Here is a 23559-nt window from a genome sequence, read left to right on the forward strand (position 1 = left end):
GACTGGAGTCAAAAGAGCCATAAGATTATTATGAATCATGACATATTTAGGCATTAGTAGGAAGATCATCCTAATCCTATAAATGAAATAGATAGGAAGCCTATTAACTTATTCTTTTATCTCTATAATCAGAAAAGTTTAGGTCAAGTGAGTGGGAAAACCTAACCCAAATCACATAGTAATCACTGCCCCTCTCTAAATTCTCTACCTAAAGAAAGTTTAGAGATTAAGAATAAAGACATGGCAGGATCCCTTCAGGAAGGATCATACACATCCAAAAATTTCATTCTGCTAATCTTTCTCCCATCTTTCTCCAAAGGGACGAAATCTTTCACCAGATTGACTGCACATTGGGGAGAAGGCAATAATAAAACCTTTTGGTGATTGCTATACACTAGCTCTGAACTAACACTAATTTCAGGAAACCGAAAATGTCACTAATTAGTATAGGGGCTATGATTTTAAGGGGAAAAATGGGTCTTGACTCAAATCTATTTCACAGTGATATCAGTGGATTCCAAAACCATCTTGTGGTTATTTCCCCAGGTGAAGAATGTATAACAGAAATAGATATATTCAATATATGGCTTAATTCTCAAATGGTTTCTCTGAACTCTAGAATAAAAGCTATTATGGCAGAAAAAGCCAAGTGAAAGCCAACAGAATAGCTTCTACCTAGAAAAAAACATTAAACCAAAAACAATACTGAACTCCTTGAGGAATGGCAGAGATTAGCAGCACCACCAAGGACTTGACACATCCAGTGGTAGCAATTCTCACCACATTCCCATGAAAGTCTCCTTTTTGGTCTGTGAAGAAGACAGAATGGTCTTGGAGAATGACAATGGATTATCATAAACTCTAACAGGTGGTGACTCCAATTGTAGCTGCTGTACCAGATGTGGTTTCATTGCTTGAACAAATTAGTGTATCCCCTGGTACCTGGTATGAAGCTATTTATATAGCAAATTCATTTTCTTCTATATCTGAAAGTAAATAACTCCATTAAGCTATTTGCTTCTGGCTGTCAAGGCCAGCAATACAAGTTCTGTGTTATCCTTCAGGATATATCAACTCTCCATTCCTATATAATAATTAAGTTCACAAGAAACTTGACTATCTTTTTTTTGTAGGTATAACATTGGCCTATTACACTGATAAAATTTTATTGTTTAGATCTAATGAGCTATAAGTAGCAACTGCTTCAGACTTATGGAAAAAATATTTACTTATCAATGGGGTACATTATATACAAGAAAAAAAAAACACAAACAAAAACTCAAGGGCTTTAAATTGAAGTGAAGTTCCTAGTAGCCTAATCATGTGAGGCATGTTGAAAGTCCTGCTAATATGAAAGACAAATTCTTTTGTGTGGTCTCTCCTACAACCATAAAGGAGGCCCAACTCCTAGTGGGCCTGTTTGGATATTGGAAGCGACATAGTCCTCATTTATGGTTACTTTGGCCCATTTACCATGACCCCAAAAGCTGCTCATGTAGAGTGAGATCCAGAACAAATGAAGGCTCTGTAATGTGTCCAGACTGCCATATGATTTCATTATACCACTTGAGCCATATTATTCAGCAGATGCAATGGTGGTCGAATTATCAATGGCAGATAGGGATGCTGGCTGTCAATTCCCTGTTGGTGAACTGCAGCACAAAACCTTAATAATTTGGAACAAAACCCTACCTCCCTCTGTGAATACCTACTCTCATGTTGAGAAACAGACTATGACTTGCGACTGAGCCTTAGTGAGGCTAAATACCTAGCCACGTGACACTAAGTTATCATGCGTCCTATGCAATCATGAACATTGCACTATTTGACTCAGAAGGCCATTCAGTTGTTAGGTACAGCACTTCTCTGTAATCAAATGACAGTGGTATGTAGAGATTAGGCTTAAGCAGGCAGTAAAGACAGAAATAAGTTACATGAAGATGTGTCTAAAATGCTCAGGGGCTCCACTCTTGGTAAATTATCATCTTTCTCCCAGACTATACCCATGACTTCATGGGGTGTTTCCTAAGGTCAGTTGGTAGAAGAAGTAAAGACTTGGGCCTGGTTTACAGATGGTTCTCCATAATACACAGATGTCCCTGATATTGTACAGCTATAGTGTTATAGCCTTTTTAGAGCACCACTGAAGGAGAGTGGTGAAGTTCAATCCTTCCAGGTACCAGACTTACAGGACAGAATCAGGTACTTAATTTGGCTTAAAATTAGAAATTGCCAGACATGAAATAATTTATTGATTTGTTGACCATAGTCAATGGTCAGGTATGTGATTAGAAAAGGGATGTGTTTATAAAATCGATCACAATGATATCTAGGGAAGAGTTTTATGGCTAGATGTTTCTGTACAAAGGAAAAAATGAAGCTGGGTGAGGTATCACTCACCTGGGTCCCAGAGACTTGGGAGTGTGAGACAGGAGAATGGTGAGTTCAAAGCCAGCCTCAGCAAAAAGCAAGGCACTAAGCTATTCAGTGAGACCCTGTCTCTAAATAAAATACAAAATAGGGCTGGGGATGTGACTCATTGTTTAAGTGCTTCTGAGTTTAATCTCGAGTATTCCCACTCCCCACCTCCCAAAAAAAAGAGAAAAAAGAAAAAACATGAAGATACTTGTGTTGTGTGTAAATGTTCACAGAATGGGTTACATCAGCAAAGAAATATTGTACTAATCAATAGAATGATCCATTCTGTGGATACCAGTAAGCCTCTTTCTCCAGCCATTCCTGTTACATCCCTATGGGCTCATAAAAAGAGTGGTAATGGCAGAAGAGATGGAGGCTCTTTATGGAATAACAGTGTTATTCCATGGAATAACTAAGGCTGAACTGGATACAGGCACTTGTTGAGGGCCCAATCTGACAGCAACAGAGATTAACAGTGAGTGAACCCTTTCCTGAATTGAGTAGCTAGCTACCCTGTAGCAAGTTGATTACACTTGACCACTACCAGCTTGGGAGAGTCAACTTTTGTTCTTATTGAGTAGGCACTCATAGTGGGTATAGATTTTTCCTTCCCATCATTTAATGTTTCTGCTCAAACTACCATCTGTGGACTTATGGAATATCCATCATAAAGTTTTTCTATATTGTTTTGATTCTGACCATGTAAAACAGTTCATAGTAAATAAAGTTTAGTAATAAGCACAAGCTCATGAAATTCACTGATTTATCATGTTCTTCACCAGCCTGATACAGCTGTTTGTCATGTCAACTAAGCAGCAATACTTTGTAGTTTGGGCATGGTTCTCCAGGAGGCTGTATGTGCTCTGTATCAGCCACAATGCACAGTGTTATTATTATTCCCACAGTCAGAAATCAGTACTGAGCCAGGATTCACCGCTTTTGAATTACAGGTTGTAAATGGAAGTGGCACCACTATTCTGCACCATACTTTGACCCATTGGCAAAATATTGTTTCCTATCCCTCTAACCTCTGCTCTGGTGGCCTAAGAATCATAATTTCAAAGGGAAGAATGCCTGCACCAGTGCAAAACATGATTTCATTGAACCACAAGTTAAGTCTGGCCCCAGCCATTTAGGGGATCTTCATGCTTCTGAAACAAAATGCAAGAGAATTACTGTGGTGGCTGGGGTGATCAATCTGGACTACTAAGGGGTAACTGGACTATTACTCTACAATGGAAGAAAGTATATGTAGAATATAGGGGATCCTTTAGGGCATCTCTTATTTTACCTTGCCTCTTTTGCACCTTAGAGAAAATCATTTTCGTAAAGGTCACTTCTGGCTCACTAATCACAAGTTAAAATGAACTTGTTTCAGTAACTATTTTGTTTGACCTTTGGAGCTTGTCATTTTTTTTGTTGTTGTTATTCCTAAAACGTTTTTCTTGTTTTGTCTTCCATGATACTATCTTAGCCTTATCTTTTACTTCCTACTAATGACAGCAAAACCTTCACCTGATTTACAATTAAAATTTAGGATTCTCTTTCCTCTGTATTTTTTCCTAGAGTATATTACATACTTGTGTGAATTTTTTCCACTCAAATGTACACAAGATATTTTAATGAATTCTAGATTAATGAATTCAAGTATCTGTAATAGACTTTACCTGGTTATTTTCAAGTAATTACGGATTAAAATATCTAACACTGTTTTTTTTTATGTTCTCATCCCAAATCTTTACAAGATACTAATAAAAAATAAGTCAAACATCTGTGTCACATTTTTACATCCCTCTTATACTCTATGTGCAATTATCCACTAATTTTTGAAGATTTTGCCTCTAACAGTGTTCCTCTAATCTGCCTCATCCTTTATATGTCCATGGTGAATAGAAGTTGACATTTTTAAATTTTCTCCCATCTCTTAGATCTTCAACTCTAATATCACATTTCCTCCATCACTTCCTATACAAGCTCACTATGCCCTTTTCCTTCCTTCCTACAAATATCCCCTATCTAGATCTCAGTTTCTCTGTCTTTGATGCATATTTTATTTATTAATTTATTTTAATGTTTATTGGTGCATTATCATCATATACAATAGTAGAATTCTTTTTTAATGACATATATGTACATATGTATAATAATATAATAATCACATTCCTAGTATTTTTCCTTTCTCTCCTCACCTCCCACCCCCTCCAATTGCTTTACTCTACTAATCTCTCTTCTGTTATTATTATTTTAATCATATATATACATGTATATGTATATATAATATTCATAATGGTATAATCATACATGGACATAGAATAATTTATAGATTTTGTTCCTAAGTAATTACCCATAATCTCCCACCATCCTCCACTTGTTTACCCTTCTCTATTAGTCTATTAGTCTACCTTGTACTTTTATGGGATTCCCTTTGTATTTCTCTTTTCTATCTCTCTAGCTTCCACATAAAAGAAAAAAAATATTTGACCCTTGACTTTATGAGTCTTGAATATGTCACTTGGCATGGTGTTCTCTAGTTCTATCCATTTATCAGCATGTTATAATTTATTTATCTCATTTTTCATGGCTGAGTAAAACTCTCTTTTGCAAATATACCACTTTTTTTTTTATTCATTCATCCATTGACAGACATCTAGGCTTGTTCCTTAACTTTGCTATTGTGAATTGTTCTGCTATAAACTTTGGAAATCTTGTTTTCACTACAGTATATAGATTTTAGTTCTTTTGGATAAATACCAAGCAATGGGATTGCTACATCATATGGCAGGTCAATTCCTAATCTTTGGAGAAATCGCCATAGTATTTTCCAAAGTAACTTGCAGTCCCACGAAATATATAGAAGTACATCATTTTCCCCACATCCTCTCCAGCAAATCTTATTATTTGCATTATACCCATCAAAATACCAATGACATTCTTCAAAAAACTAGGGACAAAAAAAAGCAGGCCAAAAATTCTTATGAAAGAATAAAAAACTGAGAATATCCAAAGCAATACAGAGCAAGAGTGCTGCTGGTGGCATCACATTACCCAATCTCAATAAATGCTACAGAACTATAGTAACAAAACCAGTGTGGTCTTGAGACTAAAACAGACATGAAGACCAATAGGATAGAATAAAAGACACAAAGACAACCCCACGTAGATACAGTCATCTGACACTTGGCAAAGTTTCTAAAAACATGCCCTGGGAAAAAAATATATAGCCTTTTATGAAATGGTGCTGGAAAATGTTCCTTTGTATGAAGAAGAAGGAAATTACATTTCTTTCGATCAACCTGAAAAAAAAAGCAATTCAAAGTGGATCAGAGACCTAGGAATTAAACCAAAACCATTGCGACTATGAGAAGAAATCATACGATCAACATTGCAACGTATTGGCAGAGGCAAAAATTACCTTATTAAGACTACTAAGGCTCAGGAAATAAACTTAAGAATCAATAAGTAGGATGATGTCAAATTAAAAAGCTTCTGTACAGCAACAAAGTAAATTTAGAATGTGAAGAAAAAGGCTACAGATAGGAAGAAAATCTTTGCTAGCTACTCTTCTGACAGGGGATTTATATCCAGAGTTTATGAAGAACCTAAAAACAAATAACTCAATCAATAAAAGGACAAATGATCTAAGCAGCACTTCCCTAAAGAAAAAATACAAATGGTCAACAAATACACATAAAAATATTCATCATCCTTAGCAATCAGGAAAATGCAAATCAAAACTACTCTGAAACTTTATATCAGGGTTTTTAAAAACTTTACTCCATACAACCTTTTCTGGAAATGTCAGTCAAATCATTTTTCCAGACTCATCTCAGGGGCTTCCTCATCTGTGAAAACTTTCTTGAAGTCCTACATTTCTTGATACAGTTGCAGAGCATCCAGTGTCCCTCCAGTCCCACAATTTGTCTCCACTATAGTGCTTTTGGCATAGTACTGAAGTTATTGTTCATCTTTGGGAGCAATATAGAATTATATACCCTGATATTGTCTGGTGCAATGGAGCAAAATGGAGACTACATAACCTTAAATTTTAACTTCAGAATTTACTGGGTGTTGGACAATGGGTAGATTACTTAGCTTTCTGCACCTCAGTTTTCTCACATGTATTTTTCCTTATAATGCTGTTATGAAAAGATACATAAATTTACATTCGTAAAGCAATTAGATGTGCCCAAAGGAATCACTCAGTAATGTTTACCTATTATATTTTAATGTAGGGGACTTCATATTTACTTTTAACCCCACCAGGCTTAATATGTATCAGGGTTTAATGCATGCTGAATCAAAATATATTCAATAAATAGAGGCCACTGAAACTAGGGACTGTATGTTTCTTTTTTATATTTTTGTCATTTTAAACAATTTAAATTTAAGTGTTGCTTCTAACTATAATTTATCTGTAATGACAACTTGGCTTTCAGAATTACTCTTAGAGGAAACAAGGGTCAGTATTGTCTTGATATTTTGCCTTGAGGCTCTGACAAAACTTGGAAATACACAGACATAGGCATGCAATTGTCTGCATTGGAGTAACCAACCAAATTATAATTAATTTGTGTATGTATACATGCATGTGCATAATTATGTGAATATTTTTGATGCAGGCTTTTTTCTTTGTCTTTAGTTTTAGCAACTAGCAATACCTAATATGTAATTTTTTAAAAGTAAATTAATCTCTGTCTCACTTGACTACATAGAAACTCACACCCAGGTTATTTTAGTAAATACAAAACATGTATTTTGAGAAATAATTGGCTTCATTTTAACATACTGTTATGATTTTTTGTATGAAAACTAAAGCAGCATTCATTCATTCAAAGCAATATTGATATACAAAAGTATATCAATGTTAACATCTGCTTCTTTAAATACAATTGTTAACAAGGCTAATGGCCACTGAGCCACACACTGTTCTTTCTATGAATTTCTACATTGGATCATTCTTTCATATTTTGACACTTGGAAATAAATTTTCTCTAAATGAATGGAGTCTCCAGTAGTAGGGACTAAGCCTTCTTTTAAAAAGAAAAAAGAAAGTTAAATTGGAGGCACAACGATAGTAGTCAGTAGACCATTGTGGTGGGCAATTTTGTATTTGCCTTTTTCCTTAGCCCTGAATTCTATATAGTTGATAATAATCTGCCTTTCTGTGTAATATCTCAAAGCCTTTATAGAATGAGCAGAAATATAAATACATTTGTATATTGTTTACATACATATATAAAATATGTTGAATTGGCCTTCATGCTATCATAATTTTATTCCCAAAATTAGAAGTATCAACACAGAGTTAATTAAACTTTAATTAGTTTCCTTGCAGAAAGAAAATGTTGGCAACTGACATTTCATTTACATTAGAAGTGTATTTTTGCTGAAGAAAAAGGAGTTTTTATTACACATTACCAATGTACAGCCATATACCTGTAGAAATAACACTCTATAAATGTCGTAATAGGTTAGATGTTGGATCTACTCCTTTTAATACAATCTACAAATGTTAACTTGTCTTTTAAGTGAACCAAATAAATTTCACACCATAAAATTATAATGGTGGAATTCCAGAATACCAAATAAGAACTTGGACAGTTAACCTAACATTTCCATTATAACTTAAGATCATTGGTAGGTAAAAAACTATTCTACCTTGAAAAAAACAAACAAAGTGTTATTACTTTGTTAATAAAATGTTGACTTTATTATCTCTAATTCTTGTGACTAAAGTCTGTGAGTCTGATCTAATTAAAAATAGAGAATACTTTCTCTACAGGCATTTTCCAGGAATTTCAATGTGATATATATCATCTATCATAAGCAGAGCTTAGAAAACTGTAATCTTCAAAATGGTTCGAAGCTCTCCCTTGCATTCATTTGTACTGGGTTTCAAAACTCCATCTTTATATTTAGTTAAATAAAAAAAGAAGCAAGTGCACCAAAACTACATGAAATTATCTAAACAGGTCTTAATGGTTTTTACATCACATGGTCCTATTGCAGAATTGTATAAGCAGAAGTTTTCAGCAATTACCTCAGAGACATCAGAACTTTGTAGTACCTTCTCTAAACTACCTAAGACCCTTCTTTTGCCTATAGTTCTAGTGGGTACCTGTTATATTAGAAGGACATCTTTAAATTGGAACTCTTTGGGCCTCACTGTTTTTCTAACCATTTGGACTCACTATGACCTTCTGCTTAACCCATGGTTTAAAATCCAGGGATTGCATTTAGAAGGTCATCCCAGGGCTACGAACCCAGACTCAGAATTCTAGTAGGCAGCTGTCAAGGAGATAGCTGAACAATGCCATGATATCTACTGTTACTATTGTTCTTTTGTAAGATTATTTGAAACTGAATACCCAGAATGGATCTTACATGGAAAGCCGAGGGACTCAACTTTTATATATAGATAAATGTCCAGTAAAAAAACAAAAGCAAACCAAATTATTTTGGGACCTATACAACTGTGTGGTAATCCTGAGTATATGTTCATCTTCAGCAGTTTCTACTGGAACTTATTTTTCACTCTATTACTCGGTAAAATTTAAATACATTTCTGAAAGGCAAATTTTAAACAAAATAATTCCAAATTTTGGAAACACAAGTCCAATCATGCTTCTCTATAGCTTAAATTTTCAGAAAACTCACAGGATTTAATGTTCAAGAGACATGACCTTCTAAACCATGTCCAAATATCCTTCCTACCATTGTTTTCCATTTCTGTCTTTGCATTTATTTTGCTTATTTTAAACTCTCCTCAAGAGAGTTAATCTGATTTCATTAAAGTTCATGACAAAATCATTTATAAAATTTTTAAAAAATTTCACAAAATCAAAATAATATAAAATATTCGTTTTTTGGAAAAATGTCTTTTTAAAAAACATTTATATTTTAGTTGTAGTTGGACAAAATACCTTTATTTTATTTCTTTATTATTATGTGGTGCTGAAGCTGGAACTCAGAGTCCCACACAGGCTAGGTGAGTGCTCTACCACTGAGCCACAAACCCAGCCCTGGAAAAATGACTTTTTTGATAATGTGGATAAATTTTATCTATCTTAGACATAAGGAAAATTTTTAATAAAAGGAAAACAATTATCAAAACAAGCATGCTGAAACTATTACCATTGACTATGTTTTAAAAATCTCTAAGCTTGTAAAATGGTTTCAAAATTGTATGCTAGTTTCAATATCAAATGGTGCACATTTCTGATCCAATATTTATGCCTTTGACCATAAGTAACTTTAAAATAACTTGCAAAACATAACAAAGAGAAATTGTTTATAAATATAAGTAGGTCAAAACAGACAGGTTTTTAGAACTACAATCCTGATGGTGTTTCAAGCTTTAAATAAAAAGGGAGGGAATTAATCCTGCTCATTCAAGAACTTCAATATCAATTTAAGATATTATGCCTGGAGATTTTTCTTTTTGTCTCTGACTTGACTAGTGAACAATTTCAGACTGGCTGCAAACCATATGTGCTAAGGCTTTTTATGACATCTACATATTTTAACTTTGTTTCTTCTACAAAGAATGACAAAAATGGAAGCAAAATAAATAAACATGGAATGTATTCCAAATACACACACACATTTATTATTTTCATTAAAATAATCAGGGGGAATTAAAGTAAAGAGGGGTAAATGATATTCCAAAGCTTACCCAGGTCATGAGTCAGGAAGAGAAATCTTGGATTGTAAGTCGAGTGGTCTAGTCACTGGTTTGTTCACTTCCTGTGCAAAACATCCATGCACAATACACAATTCATATTCCCCCATCCTATCAAGTGGTTGTCAAAAGAAACACGCCATTACCTTTCCCACATATTGAGGTTCGGAGCCCATGTACTCCTCCAGCACAAAAAAATTGATTCCATACCCAGCCATGTTTAACTCGTTGGAAATGTGATCATCGCCCTGGCAGATGAATAACATTTTCTCTTGGTTCTGTGCCTAAAGTCTGTTGTGGCTGTGGTTGAAGTGGTGTTAGGAGACATCCATCAAACAGGATCCAGAGAAGCAGGGATAAACAGTTCCTTGTAAGCATTGGCAAAGGCTTTCCTATAGCAGAGTACTAAAAACTCCAGTGCTTAATATAAAATTCTGGAATCCAGGTTTGAGGTGCCTGTGGTCTTCACCACTTAGATTTCTGTTTTATTGCAGAAATGATAATCCAGGCATTAATCCTTTTGAAGCTTTTGCTTTATTATATTACATCTAAGGGGACCTATGAAATAGAACAAGAAAGATACATTAAATTAATAAGACTTCAGAATGATATCATCAAAATTGTCATTGTATCTCCCAACATTTAAAGAAACTAAAAGGAAAAACTTTAAAGTACTATCTTGGGAAATATTCAGGGCTATTCAAACTGTTGTAAGTTGAATAAATTATATAAAATTTTTCCAGACTTGAAAAGTTATAAATTAAAATAAAACAAGATGAGTTACTTCAAACAATAATATGTTTAAATTTAATTATCATTTAAAGGAAAGAACACAGATAACTGTTTAAAAGTGAACAATAAGAAAAGGATTTTGTAACTTCAGCACTAGTGACATTTGGGGGTGGATCATCCTTTGTTTCTTAGAGACCCTTTATACAATTTAAAGTTTTTAGAAGCACCTCTTTATGTACTCTAAAGATGAAAGTATAACTTATCCCATTCCCAGTTATGACAACCAAAAATATCTGCAAAGTTTGAAAAACTTTTCCTGACAGAAGAAAAATAGGTCAAGATGGAGAAGCAAAGATTGAAGAAGGAAAAACAAACAAACATAAACCCCCAAACTATTATTTTAAAGTATAGAGATTCCTAAAGTAAGAGAACTGAAAGAAAATAATTACAAATGTAAAATGAATAAAAATATCTCACTAAACCTCAAATGATTGATAAATTCATATTGTTATAAGAACTTTTAAACTTTAAGTAGAAAACGTGCTTCACCAGATTAACTGTACTAGAAACATTGAATGTATAGGAATAATTTTGTAGATAAGGTGCAGTGTAGAGCAAATGTGGATCCCTATGGCCAGGGGCAGGGGATATCTATTCTGCATTTAGGTATAATGACATTTGAACTTTCCTTTATAATAAGCATTTTTTTTTTTACTTTTGCCTAATGTTCAGTGACTAAAGACATTATGTGTTAGTTTAAAGAAAATAGACAGGGACTTTAGATAGTCCCTCTAAAATCATAAACAGAAAATAACCAGTCAAATAAATAATTATAAGCAAATTATGCCAATAATATGAAAAAGGCAACCCAAATATCCTGACAACTTAACTTAGGTGAATAAAATCCTTCTTTAGGTGACAATTTCATTGAGAGCTACAATAGGATCATTCCTGTGTTTTACGAGCAGGTATGTGGAAAATGGTGTTGTTCCAGGGAGGATTTATAGCATTAGGGCCACAAGGCCCAGAGCCTATGAGGGTTTCAAGAGCCAAAAATGTTACAGGCCAGAAAATATACATAATACTTTCTAAAGAAGAGAACTGAAACCAAAGTTAATAATGGATTGATTAAACATCTATAAAAAATGGAAATTTTTGTCAACCAATCAGTTTTAACTAAGGCCAATACATACTCAGTCATGTATCATAATTAAAATGTATAAATAATTCTTCACAAATATTGTAATTTAAACATTTGAAGTGGGAGCAGTTCATTACACTTGAGATAAGATGTGCAGTGTGCAGTATCCAAAAGTTATGCTCTGGAAGTATTCTATAAGGACATTCCTAAAATAAAAAGCACAAAGAGGCATGACATTTTCTCTATTACCCAAAGGAGTATGACTGTCAAAACATAAATAGTATATATTTTATTACATTTGTAATTGTGGTGAATATATTTTATTACATTTGTAATTGTGGTGGAGTGATGTTTCTATAATGTTAATTACACCTACATTGTCCATTATGGTAACCACCACTTACACGTGGCTATTTAGTAAAAAAAAAAATGGTGATAAGGGAATGTACTCTACTTTTAAACTATACACTGAATTTCAGAAACTTAGGATGAAAAATAATGTACAATATCTCACTATTAAGTTGTATATTTATTACTTGTTAATACAACAACATTTTAGATCAGAATAAATAAATATATAGTAAAATTAATTTCACCTATTTATGTTTGCTTTATTTAATGTATGAAATAAAAAGTTAAACCTACATAGGCAACTCAATTATGCCTTACATTATTTTCTGTTGGAAGGCACTAGTTCACATATTAGAGTTTACAATCACAAACTTTGACTGAATATTATTCTTAACATTCAAAGGCAAATACCTAAAATGAAATATGTTTGTAGGAACATTGCATTAGGAGGTTAGAGAAAAGATGAATCTATTTTGAATGATCATAGTAGGCATATTTTCCTCATCTGTTTTTAAGTTTAAATTGCTAATGTTAACTTGTGAAATGTATTATTGACTTAAACTTTTCATTTATTCTGTTTCTTCTCATACCCAACTCAATCCTAGTCCTATCACATACAGGTTAGATGGGGAGATAAACATGAAGAGGAATTCCAGAACTCTAACTTCTCCTTCTACTATAAGTAATTGGTTTGTGCTTCTGCCTTCTTACTTCCGTGACATTTTTCTCCTCCACTTTTTTTGAGATGTGAGGTTCTGAAACCCAGAGTTTAGAAAGCATTCACATCTAAGTTCAATACTCAAAACAAATATTTTCTGTTGTATATTTCCAATACATTTAAAACTTGCATCACTTTTTTTAAAAAAAGTAATTTAAAATTTATTCCAGCTATAATGCAAGTTATACTGACTTTAAGGTACCATCACATGGCATACTTTTGAGTCCATTCCCAAGATATTCTGTTGTGCTTATGTCTGTTTTATGGATCTGTGCAATATCTGGCACTAAAGGGTCATCTGGGTTTGGATCACATAGCAATGAAAAATGGATAAAAGAACTTTAGAAATAGTTAAAGCAAGAGACCATTGTGATCTTAGAATATCAAGACAAATGTTGCCATTACTGTTAATATTTGGATAATAAATTCTTGTTGTAAATGCAAACTTAGCTGGTTTGAAGAGGTAGTCTATAGGAAAATGAATTGTCAAAAAGAATACACCAGGGATCCAACATGGCGGCCGGCGAGGAAGCTGCACTTTCAATATCTCCACATTAACGGGATCAGAAACACCAATTAAAACAGCTACATTCTACCTACTGAGGATCTTCTAGCAAAATTCCGTTGAAAGGAGACCTGCCGAGAATTAGAGCGGCGAGGGAGCCGGACGGAGCTGGCGGGAACCGTGGCAGCGGCACGGGAACCGGCGGGAGCTGAGGCGGCGCTGACGCAGGAGCCGGCGGGAGCCGCGCGGCGCGGGTCTCCCAGCTACAGCACCCACCAGTGCTGACGACTGAGGTCTCTTGCACCAGATACGGGGGCGTGGCTACCAGAAGAAAGAAACGCGATCAGTATGAAAAGACAAGGAAAGAAAGGACCACAAGCAATGCAGGTCAACTCAACTTTAGAAGAGGTAATATCTGCAGCAGATGGAATGTCAGATAAAGAATTCAGGATATACATGCTTCAGATGATCTGGAGTCTCAAAGAAGACATTAGACAGCAAAATCAGACAATGAAAGACCACTTCGACCACTTCGACAATAAATTACACAAACAAATCCAAGAAGCAAAAGATCAATTATACAGGGAGATAGAGGTTATAAAAAACAAACAAACAGAAATCCTGGAAATGCAGGAAACAATAAACCAACTTAAAAACTCAATTGAGAATACTACCAGCAGAGTAGAACACTTAGAAGATAGAACATCAGACAATGAAGACAAAGTATTTCAACTGGAGAAGAACATAGACAGCTTAGCAAAGCTGTTAAGAAACCATGAGCAGAACATTCAAGAAATATGGGATAACATAAAGAGACCCAACTTAAGGGTCATGGGGATACAGGAAGGTATTGAGGTCCAAACCAAAGGAATGACCAATCTATTCAACGAAATAATACGAGAAAACTTCCCAGACTTGAAGAATGAGACAGAATCCCAAATCCTAGAAGCCTACAGGACGCCGAATATGCAAAATCATAAGAGAGCCACACCTAGACACATTATAATGAAGATGCCCAACATACAGAATAAGGAGAGAATTTTAAAAGCTACAAGAGAAAGGAAGCAGATTACATTTAGGGGTAAACCAATCAGGATAACAGCTGATCTTTCAACACAGACTCTGAAAGCTAGAAGATCCTGGAATAACATATTTCAAACGTTGAAAGAAAAGGGGTTCCAACCAAGAATTGTGTATCCCGCGAAATTAAGCTTCAGGATGGAAGATGAAATTAAAACCTTTCATGATAAACAAAAGTTAAAAGAATTTGCAGCTAGAAAACCAGCTCTTCAAAACATCCTCGGCAAAATATTACAGGAAGAGGAAATGGAAAATATCAATGAAAACCAACAGCGGGAGGTAGTACAGTAAAGGTGGGGGGGAATAATCAAAGAGGAAAACAAACCATGTTTAGTAACATAAATAAACAAATATGGCTGGAAGAACAAACCATATCTCAATAATAACTCTAAATGTTAATGGCTTAAACTCACCAATTAAGAGACACAGGCTAGCAGAATGGATCACTAAACAAGACCCAACAATATGCTGCCTTCAGGAGACACATCTGATAGGAAAAGACATACATAGACTGAAGGTGAAAGGTTGGGAAAAATCATATCACTCATATGGACTTCGCAAACAAGCAGGAGTGTCCATACTCATTTCAAATAAAATAGATTTCAAGCCAAAGTTAATCAAAAGGGATGAAGAGGGACACTACATACTTCTCAAGGGAACCATACACCAACAAGACATAACAATCATAAATATATATGCCCCAAACAATGGTGCAGCTATGTTCATCAAACAAACTCTTCTCAAGTTCAAGAGTCTAATAGACCACCATACAATAATCATGGGAGACTTCAACACACCTCTCTCACCACTGGACAGATCTTCCAAACAAAAGTTGAATAAGGAAACTATAGAGCTCAATAACACAATTAATAACCTAGACTTAATTGACATATATAGAATATACCACCCAACATCAAGCAGTTACACTTTTTTCTCAGCAGCACATGGATCCTTCTCAAAAATAGATCATATATTATGTCACAGGGCAACTATTAGACAATATAAAGGAGTAGAGATAATACCATGCATATTATCTGATCATAATGGAATGAAATTGAAAATCAACAATAAAAGAAGTAAGGAAAAATCATGCATCACTTGGAGAATGAACAATAGGTTACTGAATGATCAATGGGTTATAGAAGACATCAAGGAGGAAATTAAAAAATTCTTAGAGATAAATGAAAACACAGACACAACATATCGGAATCTATGGGACACATTGAAAGCAGTTCTAAGAGGAAAATTTATTGCTTGGAGTTCATTCCTTAAAAAAAGAAAAAACCAACAAATAAATGATCTAATACTTCAACTCAAAATCCTAGAAAAAGAAGAGCAAAACAACAGCAAAAGAAGTAGAAGACAAGAAATAATTAAAATCAGAGCTGAAATTAATGAAATCGAAACGAAAGAAACAATTGAAAAATTGACAAAACTAAAAGTTGGTTCTTTGAAAAAATAAATAAAATCGACAGACCCTTAGCCACGCTAACAAAGAGAAGAAGAGAGAGAACTCAAATTACCAGCATACGGGATGAAAAAGGCAATATCACAACAGACACTTCAGAAATACAGAAGATTATCAGAAATTATTTTGAATCCTTATACTCCAATAAAATAGAAGATAGTGAAGGCATCGATAAATTTCTTAAGTCATATGATTTCCCAGATTGAGCCAGGAGGATATTGACAACCTAAACAGACCAATATCAATTGAGGAAATAGAAGATACCATCAAAAGACTACCAACTAAGAAAAGCCCAGGACCGGATGGGTATACAGCAGAGTTTTTCAAAACCTTTAAAGAGGAATTAACACCAATACTTTTCAAGCTATTTAAGGAAATAGAAAAAGAGGGAGAACTTCCAAATTCATTCTATGAGGCCAACATCACCCTGATTCCTAAACCAGACAAAGACACTTCAAAGAAAGAAAACTACAGACCAATATCTCTAATGAACCTAGATGCAAAAATCCTCAATAAACTTCTGGCGAACCGGATACAAAAACATATCAAAAAAATTGTGCACCATGATCAGGTAGGATTTATCCCTGGGATGCAAGGTTGGTTCAATATACGGAAATCAATAAATGTTATTCACCACATCAACAGGCTTAAAAATAAGAACCATATGGTCATCTCGATAGATGCGGAAAAAGCATTCGACAAAGTACAGCATCCCTTTATGTTCAAAACTCTAGAAAAACTAGGGATAACAGGAACATACCTCAACATTGTAAAAGCAATCTATGCTAAGCCTCAGGCTAGCATCATTCTGAATGGAGAAAAACTGAAGGCGTTCCCTCTAAAATCTGGAACAAGACAGGGATGCCCTCTCTCACCACTTCTGTTCAACATAGTTCTCGAATCACTGGCCAGAGCAATTAGACAGACGAAAGAAATTAAAGGCATAAAAATAGGAAAAGAAGAACTCAAATTATCACTATTTGCAGATGACATGATTCTATACCTAGCAGACCCAAAAGGGTCTACAAAGAAACTATTAGAGCTAATAAATGAATTCAGCAAAGTGGCAGGCTATAAGATCAACACGCATAAATCAAAGGCATTCCTGTATATCAGCAACAAATCCTCTGAAATGGAAATGAGGACAACCACCCCATTCACAATATCCTCAAAGAAAATAAAATACTTGGGAATCAACCTAACAAAAGAGGTGAAAGACTTATACAATGAAAACTACAGAACCCTAAAGAGAGAAATAGAAGAAGATCTTAGAAGATGGAAAAATATACCCTGTTCATGGATAGGTAGAAGTAACATCATCAAAATGGCGATATTACCAAAAGTTCTCTATAGGTTTAATGCAATGCCAATCAAAATCCCAACGGCATTTCTTGTAGAAATAGAGAAAGCAATCATGAAATTCATATGGAAAAATAAAAGACCCAGAATAGCAAAAACAATTCTAAGCAGGAAATGTGAATCAGGCGGTATAGCTATACCAGACTTCAAACTATACTACAGAGCAATAGTAACAAAAACAGCATGGTACTGGTACCAAAACAGGCAGGTGGACCAATGGTACAGAATAGAGGACACAGAAACCAATCCACAAAACTACAACTATCTTATATTTGATAAAGGGGCTAAAAGCATGAAATGGAAGAAGGATAGCATCTTCAACAAATGGTGTTGGGAAAACTGGAAATCCATATGCAACAAAATGAAACTGAATCCCTTTCTCTCGCCATGCACAAAAGTTAACTCAAAGTGGATCAAGGAACTTAATATCAAATCAGAGACATGGCGTCTGATAGAAGAAAAAGTTGGCTATGATCTACATACTGTGGGGTCGGGCTCCAAATTCCTCAATAGGACACCCATAGCACAACAGTTAATAACTAGAATCAACAAATGGGACTTACTAAAACTAAAAAGTTTTTTCTCAGCAAAAGAAACAATAAGAGAGGTGAATAGGGAGCCTACGTCCTGGGAACAAATCTTTACTCCTCACACTTCAGACAGAGCCCTAATATCCAGAATATACAAAGAACTAAAAAAATTAGACAATGAGATAACGAATAACCCAATCAACAAATGGGCCAAGGACCTGAACAGAAATTTCTCAGAGGAGGACATACAATCAATCAACAAGTATATGAAAAAATGCTCACCATCTCTAGCAGTCAGAGAAATGCAAATCAAAACCACCCTAAGATACCATCTCACTCCAGTAAGATTGGCAGCCATTAGGAAGTCAAACAGCAACAAGTGCTGGCGAGGATGTGGAGAAAAGGGTACACTTGTACATTGCTGGTGGGACTGCAAATTGGTGCGGCCAATTTGGAAAGCAGTATGGAGATTTCTTGGAAAGCTCGGAATGGAACCACCATTTGATCCAGCTATTCCACTACTCAGTCTATTCCCTAAAGACCTAAAAAGAGCACACTATAGGGACACTGCTACATCCATGTTCATAGCAGCACAATTCACAATAGCAAGACTGTGGAACCAACCTAGATGCCCTTCAATAGACGAATGGATAAAAAAAATGTGGCATTTATACACAATGGAGTATTACTCTGCATTAAGAAATGACAAAATCATAGAATTTGGAGGGAAATGGATGGCATTAGAGCAGATTATGCTAAGTGAAGCTAGCCAATCCCTTAAAAACAAATGCCAAATGTCTTCTTTGATATAAGGAGAGTTACTAAGAACAGAGTAGGGAAGAAGAGCATGAGAAGAAGATTAACATTAAACAGGGATGAGAGGTGGGAGGGAAAGGGAGAGAGAAGGGAAATTGCATGTAAATGGAAGGAGACCCTCAGGGGTATACAAAATTACATACAAGAGGAAGTGAGGGGAAAGGAGGGAAAATATAAGGGGGAGAAATGAATTACAGTAGAGGGGGTAGAGAAAGAAGAGGGGAGGGGAGGGGGGAGGGGGGATAGCGGAGGATGGGAAAGGCAGCAGAATACAACAGACTCCAGAATGGCAATATGTAAATCAATGTGCAACTGATGTGATTCTGCAATCTGTATATGGGGTAAAAATGGGAGTTCATAACCCACTTGAATCAAAGTGTGAATTATGATATATCAAAAACTATGTAATGTTTTGAACAACCTACAATAAAAATCAATTAAAAAAAAAAAAAAAAAAAGAATACACCACACTGATATGGGCTGTCATAAGTTCCCATAATTGTATCTTGCCAATGAATTAGAGCATTTGTTTTTAAGTTGAACATTGGGTTATATTCACCCTCATTACCATTAGAGGTTAAAAGTGTTTAAAAGATGAGTTTTCATCTCCTATGGAATAATAAATAAGAATTTCTAATCTACCTATGTTCTCCTTCTCTGTAGTATTAGAACATGGTTCTGTGATATGAAGTAATTAGTTCACAAATAATCAGTAAGTAGTAAACAGTATAAATATAACATGAAAAGCTTGTTATATCATGTCAGTTTTCCATAAAATTTAAAACTTGCATGACCAAAAATGGCAACTAAATGCAAAATATATGCATAAGGCTGAATTTAACTGGAGCCACAGGAAAAATCACTGTGGAACATAATGTTCATTTCTCTCCAGTTCACATTCGGTTCGTTCTTTTGACTCTCATAATAACATGCTTTGTTTCTTCCACATTTTTGTGTCTATCTCTCTTTCTCTTTTCTTAAGTAGTCTATTACTTATATCCATGTAATTAAATCTTTTTTAAAGAGAGAGAGATTTTTTTATATTTATTTTTTAGTTTTTTGTGGACACAACCACAACATCTTTATTTTATTTTTATGTGGTGCTTAGGATCGAACCCAGTGCTCCATGCATGCCAGGCGAGTGCATTACCACTTGAGTCACATCCCCAGCCCCGTTATTAAATCTTTATCTTTTTTTTTTACTAGTATATTTCCATTTGTTCCATTTCTATGACCAAATATTTGGTACTAAAAAACATGTAATGTTACAGCACTAGTATGCTAACAGGATTGGATGGTGACTGGGGATTCTGAAAGTGCTCCTACAATGTAACTAATCCACCTAAGAAGTGCTAAACTAGTCCTGTGACTTGCACTAACTGCTGTACTAAGAAAAAGGCAAGTTGTTCCCAGTAACTGCAAAGCTGCAGGGACTCTGAACTATGGGTGTTGTCCTAGGTTAGACAGGATTGGCATCCTATTTGACTCACTTGGCAACTCTGTATGTCAGAATAGTTCCAGGATTGGTTTCACTAAAGATAAATAATTCTAATTAATTAATAAAAGAATGGGCCTGAGAACTATATTCATCTTAGGTGTCATGTTAAAAGAAATCATATCATGGTTTTACGCTAAGTAACAAGTAGCTTTTGACTATGGAATAAAGTCACAATGTTCTTCTACCTGTAGAGGATATAGATGACTCCATAAATATTTATAGATTTCTTTAGTCAACTAAAACATGTATAAGTACAACTACTAACTCATAATTATTTTGTGAATCTAACATCCATTTCAAGTCTGTAGAACTCTGCAGTCCTTTAATAATCAGTTGAACTGATATTTTTAGTGCATGATGGTGCTCCCCACATATCCAAGCCTCTGCCCTCAGCTGTCAGCCAGAGAGCTTTAAAAGTATAATATCACAACAATGAGAAAAAAAAATTGCAAGCAAATTGAAGGACTCTGGTTCTTAGTTGAACTGGAAACAACTATCCATGACATACAACATCAGCTAAACTATAAGGAGAAAATACATTGAGCCCCTGTATCAATGATGCTGTTATAACTTCAGAAAGTTCAGACTTATTGTGATGTATCATTGCTTTGTGTAAGCAGAAGAACCTCAAAGAAAACTTAATCATTAAAAAAGATATTGCCAGAGGGCTGTTTTATTCCATATATCGACTTCAGGCATAGTGTTTAAAAATCCATACTTGTCTAATATTACTAAACTTTGTGGAGCCAAAGTAGTTTTCCAAAGACTTCCTAAAACTGATTTGCATCTCTAGAAGCCAAATATACCTTTTAGCACAAAGGAGAGTTTAAAAAAATTCAAAAAGATCATATATCAAAGCAGGGGATGGTGGGTTGTAAAATATCTACGGACTGTGACATTTCCCTGTGTACCTCCAGAGCTGAGATATAGGGGCTATGGTTTGTGAAGCTATTTATTTAATTTTGTATATGTTTGCTTTTAAGATAAATACTGATGAGGGGCCTTATTCATATGCATACTTAAAAATGCTTTTCAGGAAGCTTTTATTAACCTGACAGATGTGTTAATTATGGCTAACATTCTATGCCTACGTTCATTATTGGATAACTCTTTAGTGGTAACAATGCTTGTGGTATATTTTAAAATAATATTATATGGATTCTCAAGAGCACTTTTCAAAGATAAATGAAAAAGAAGAATCATAGTTTTTCTTGTCCCTTCTTTTGATAAATGGACTTTTAATTTGAAATAGTAATTGAAAATGATCCCCTATCCAAATAACATGAGGGACAGCCTTATTTTTCCTTAGGAAAAGTAATCAGTGGCAACATAACATATGTCATTCACAAATTATTAAAATATCAACAATAAACTTTATATTTTATCTCAGGCTATACTTTACCTTGAAAACATAATTTTAAAAAATGTGACTTAACTTCACAAATTACATTTTCTTGATTCCCATTCTATCAAATTCATCATAATCAATAAACACTTAGAGATTCCAGGCAAATCAAATAGTGTAAGAATATAACTCCTGGAAAGATTATCTGAAAGTTTTAATGGGCATCATTATGTAAATTTTGACTTGTGTTCTAAAATAAAAGTTGTTCTCACAATGCTTTGGGGATGAGCAACATTCTCACCAATGCTCTCTTGGTTCTAGTTAAACACATGCCAAAATGAAACTCTATAATCTTTCTGTGGAGTAGCAAAACCTTTTCTGTGGCTCCTCTGTTTTGAAAACTGGCCACTGAGAAGTAGAGGTTGCCTCTTATGAGTGAAACAAGAATGAAGGTGATTCTAGCTCTCTGGTCTTAGTTCATAAAGTCAATTAATTCCTAGGTCTGTGACTTTTCCAGATCCTCCTTCTTAGTTCACAATTATTTAGGAAGCCAACAATGCTAACTAATTTCATCTGAAAGAAAATGTCTGATATTGGTATCTCCTGTAATCCAAGAAAAATATATTGAAAGAAGAAAAAAATAAAGAGAGAAAGAAAGAAAAAGAAAGAAAGAAAGAAAGAATGAAGAAAGAAAGAAAGAAAGAAAGAAAGAAAGAAAGAAAGAAAGAAAGAAAGAAAGAAAGAAAATTAGTCAAATGAGTCATATTCCCAGTACTTAATGATAGGGACGGAATCTCTTTCACTGAAAAGAAAAGCCTGAGCACAGGCTTACTTTTGTGGGGTGATTTTTAACAGCGGTCTAAACTCCTTGATGTTATGTTTTAGAAATAGTGCTTTATTTCTGGAGTCATCCTAATAAAGACCCAGAATCACAGCTGACCATAAGAAAATTATTAGACAATTCTCAATTGAGGGGCATTTTGTAAAATATCTAACTAACACTTCTAATAACCCTGAATGTCATCAATAACAAAGAAAAGCAGAGAAACTGTCACAGCCAAGTAGAACATTAGGAGACCTTACAACTGAAATCCTTCAATGGAAGGAGATCCATGAATAGAGAAAGGATCTTAGATAAGAACTAAAAGTATGGACTTGAGTCAGTAAGGATAGGTCAATAGTCTGTACAAAGTATACCATAAGAATGTCAAATGCTAGGGAAAATGAATGCCGGATATATGGAGACTCTATGTTTATATCTATATCTATATTTTTATCTATACTTATATCTATATTTTATATTATACTCTATATTTATATATTATACTCTATATTTATATATTATACTCTATATTTATATTTATATTATACTCTATATTTATATCTATACTCTATATTTATATTTATATCTATATTATCTATATCTATATTTTCAATACATTTGTAAATCTAAACATATTCAAAAACAAAGTTTATTTCAAGAAATAAAATAAAAACTGATGGTAACATATGAGATTCAGGAGTTTAAAAATCTAACAGTAAGACAAAGAAAACTTTCAGAAAAAATGGTAGAAAGGCATCTTTTGAACATAACTATGGTATAGTGAAGGGGCAAGAAGCATCAGTCCAGATTGGAGAATCCAAGAGACAGAACATAAAGGAGTGAATATTAATGGATCAAAATGAAAACATTATATGGGACATTTAAATGATGAAATGGAAATGTACCATTTGTTTAATAATTTCTTGAGGAAGTAATGATTGTACATTGAAGAGTAAGTAAACCAAAAAGGCAGTAATTTACTTCTTGGAAACAAAAAATATACATAAGAATGAAATTCAGTTATATCATTATGTTACATGATTTTATTCAAGGGAATACAATTTTGTAGAATCATGAGTTGGCATAATTTTAGA

At 34.3% G+C, this 23559-nt stretch overlaps 1 pseudogene; it reads right to left on the reverse strand.

The window, feature by feature from the left end:
* Window positions 1-13245: 13245 nt before the first annotated feature.
* Window positions 13246-19344, reverse strand: LOC143410787 (ubiquitin-conjugating enzyme E2 D3 pseudogene; annotated as a pseudogene).
* Between the last annotated feature and the right edge of the window lie 4215 nt (window positions 19345-23559).

The sequence above is a fragment of the Callospermophilus lateralis genome, chromosome 11 (genome assembly GCF_048772815.1).
Source record: "Callospermophilus lateralis isolate mCalLat2 chromosome 11, mCalLat2.hap1, whole genome shotgun sequence".
In the NCBI taxonomy this organism is placed as follows: domain Eukaryota; kingdom Metazoa; phylum Chordata; class Mammalia; order Rodentia; family Sciuridae; genus Callospermophilus; species Callospermophilus lateralis.